Below are 3,020 nucleotides of genomic sequence, written 5' to 3'. Positions count from 1 at the left end.
GGATTCATTGAAAGAATGTGAACTGAAGAGGAACAGCATTTATTTAGAAGAGTTGCAGAAAGACTGGGAAACTAACATGCTTTTTTTCACTGTACGTTGGCATAACTAATTACTTATCTCCGACATTTTCCTAATGTGCTTTTCATATTTTAGACATTTACCATAGCGGCGTTTTGACGATTGTAGTCACAGATCGTGGTCCATGATTTCGCTGCTAGGTGACAAGGGCCTGCCCTTAAACTCCCAATAAAGCACTCGTGCCTTATCGGGAAGTTAGGGATTCAGTGTAAAGCACGCAGAACGTAAGACCCCGCGAGATATTCTCGCAGGGAAAGACGATTCAGCAGCGAATCAGGGCCCGCTGATGGCAGGAATCCGTTTATTACAAAGCAAAGCGTCGTGGATGAACTTTTTAAGTAAGTTTCCACTTCGAATGGACATTTTTTTGATCGGTAATCTTTCTCTTTTTTGTTGCAGTATCGGAACAAAAATCATCCGGGTTAATATAAATGTGTTGTGCAGTGGTGATTCAGTAGATGGGACGGATCTAAACGTGATTTTCGGTATATTGGTACAAAAACTGGCACGCTCTTTACATTTGTCTAATGAGGCTTTTTTTATTTACAGGTGGGTGGCAAAATCGGGCACGTCGGCTCGATCGGTTTAGGTCCAAATTCGAAACGCCGCAAAGCGAGGGTTGCGAGTGAAATTGTTTGGTTTCGATATAATGTTTTTATTTTTACTCTGAAAGTGTATTATTTATTTTCTCAGCTCCATTTCCTCGAAATCCACTACTAAGTACACGACTTCCTCGTTTTACGCGGTAACTTTATATTAGGTTTCACTTACACGCGCTTGCGATTTAATTTACGCGATTTTGTGCTGTGAAATAGTGTTTACTGTCATTGATTGGGAGGAACGGATTGAATTAATACCGGTTACCATCTTGGCGATGTATTGCTGATTAGTGAACTAAAAACCAAAAGAAAAAATGTAAAAGTTGCCTAAAACTGAAAGGATTTCGGATACCATTTATTCATGCAGCTTAGTAATAACATTCACAGTTTTTAAAAATCGTCGAAGAAAGAGCGATCTCGATTCGTTCAAATGATCTTGGGAATTGAATTATTAGGCATTAAGAAAAGTCTGGCAAGCGCGCCGGACTACAGAACTTTCACACAGCATTAGAACGTTCTCTGCTCACCACAAGATGGCGTTGTGGACCTATAAAAGCCATACACGGGTGTTATTGGGACGATAATTAACCATGGCATTTGAACATTTGAACCAAAGACTATAAATGGGTGCTGATTTAATATTTTTATAATATAATGTTCTGTACCGTTCTTACAAATCATCGAAGAAATATATTTTATATCTTCGAAGAGTATGGCGCATTTTTACCAAAGACGAAAAGATCTCGGAAGGGTTAAAGCGGTAAAGAATCATCTCGCATTTTCGCCTTGCTCAAATGCGTTTGGGAACGGATTGAAATAATACAATGTATGATCTCAGCGATTTATTGCTGATAAGTAAACAAAACAATAAAGTCTTGCCACCATTGTTCTACAAATCAACAGATTTAAAACAATGAGGACTGATTAAGCGGAATGCGACAATAAGAAATGAAAAATTACTGGTGAACTTGCAGTTCCGTGGTCAATGAAAAAAGTGCAATTTTGGATAACCGAGTTGCTGCTACTAGACGTACATTTAACAAAATATTTTTGGCCAGTAAAAAGTGATTCGAAAAATGTAAAAGTTGCCTAAAACTGAAAGAAGACGCACTTTCAGATAGTATTTATTTATCCTGGACAGTTTTTAAAAATTGTCGAACAAATAGATTTTAAACAGCAACAGATTATTAAAAATCTGCTTAACCACGGAATTTTGTCCCGGCCTTTCGACAAAGAATTAGAAAGTTCTCTACCACCGCAAGATGGCGTTGTGGACCTATAAAAGCCAAACCCGAATCGACAGACACTGTATCACTGGGACGATCTGGAAGCAATTATGGAAAGACTACCCAATCGCAGATCGTTTTCAGTAAAGATTGATGAACTTAAATGAACTTTTACAATTGTCTTTAAATAAGTGCTGGATAAGTTTTCACCAGAAGTTGCAAAGACACGTGAACTTATCGTTGATGTAGGAAAGTCAGGAATACCCAAGACAGGAAGACTATCGTAATGCTATCGTAAACAGCGTGTTATGGGAGCAAAAAAAAAATACAAGACGAAACAAACAGCTAATCATATAAAGAATAGCTGCATATAGTTACGAGGTATGCGAGCTAAAAGAAAGAACCATGAGAATGCTGTAGGTAACAGAGATGGATTTCCGGAGGAGGAAAATCAAGACTGAAAAAAATTTCGAATGAAAGAATTGGCGCTGCGATGAAAGTAGGACACACGCACAATCACGAGTGAAATAACAACAAAACAACTAATTACTATTAACCTACTATTACCTAATTAATTAATTAAAACTAACTAAGCATATATATATATATATATATATATATATATATATATATATATATATATATATATATATATATATATATATATATATATATATTCTCACGTATTGATTCACGGATGGAAAAATGTGATGACACTATATTCCGGGATATCATCCGTTCGCTCGTTGAACTCCGACTGGAATCCTGCATCCGACTGGAATCCTGCAAATCTTGCATCCGACTGGAATCCTGCAGACGTTTCGCCAAAATCTCACTTGGCATCTTCAATGCTCGCGCTCCGAAAACACTTCGAACACGAGCGCGAGCATTGAAGATGCCAAGTGAGATTTTGGCGAAACGTCTGCAGGATTCCAGTCGGATGCAAGATTTGCAGGATTCCAGTCGGATGCAGGATTCCAGTCGGAGTTCAACGAGCGAACGGATGATATCCCGGAATATAGTGTTATCACATTTTTCCATCCGTGAATCAATACGTGAGGATATATATATATATATATATATATATATATATATATATATATATATATATATATAT

General features: G+C 37.3%; 1 long non-coding RNA gene across 1 annotated transcript; it reads left to right on the top strand.

Annotated features, from left to right (window-relative positions):
- Window positions 1–2,483, top strand: LOC132695562 (uncharacterized). Its single transcript, XR_009617851.1, has 4 exons — window positions 1–91; window positions 154–416; window positions 478–563; window positions 628–2,483. It is a non-coding gene; the product is annotated as an uncharacterized LOC132695562 (long non-coding RNA).
- Window positions 2,484–3,020: the final 537 nt, after the last annotated feature.

The sequence above is a fragment of the Cylas formicarius genome, unplaced genomic scaffold, assembly GCF_029955315.1.
Source record: "Cylas formicarius isolate icCylForm1 unplaced genomic scaffold, icCylForm1.1 PGA_scaffold_12__32_contigs__length_19106922, whole genome shotgun sequence".
NCBI classification, from domain to species: domain Eukaryota; kingdom Metazoa; phylum Arthropoda; class Insecta; order Coleoptera; family Brentidae; genus Cylas; species Cylas formicarius.
Note: the sequence above shows the minus strand (reverse complement) of the source record. Positions and strands in the feature narration are given on the sequence as shown.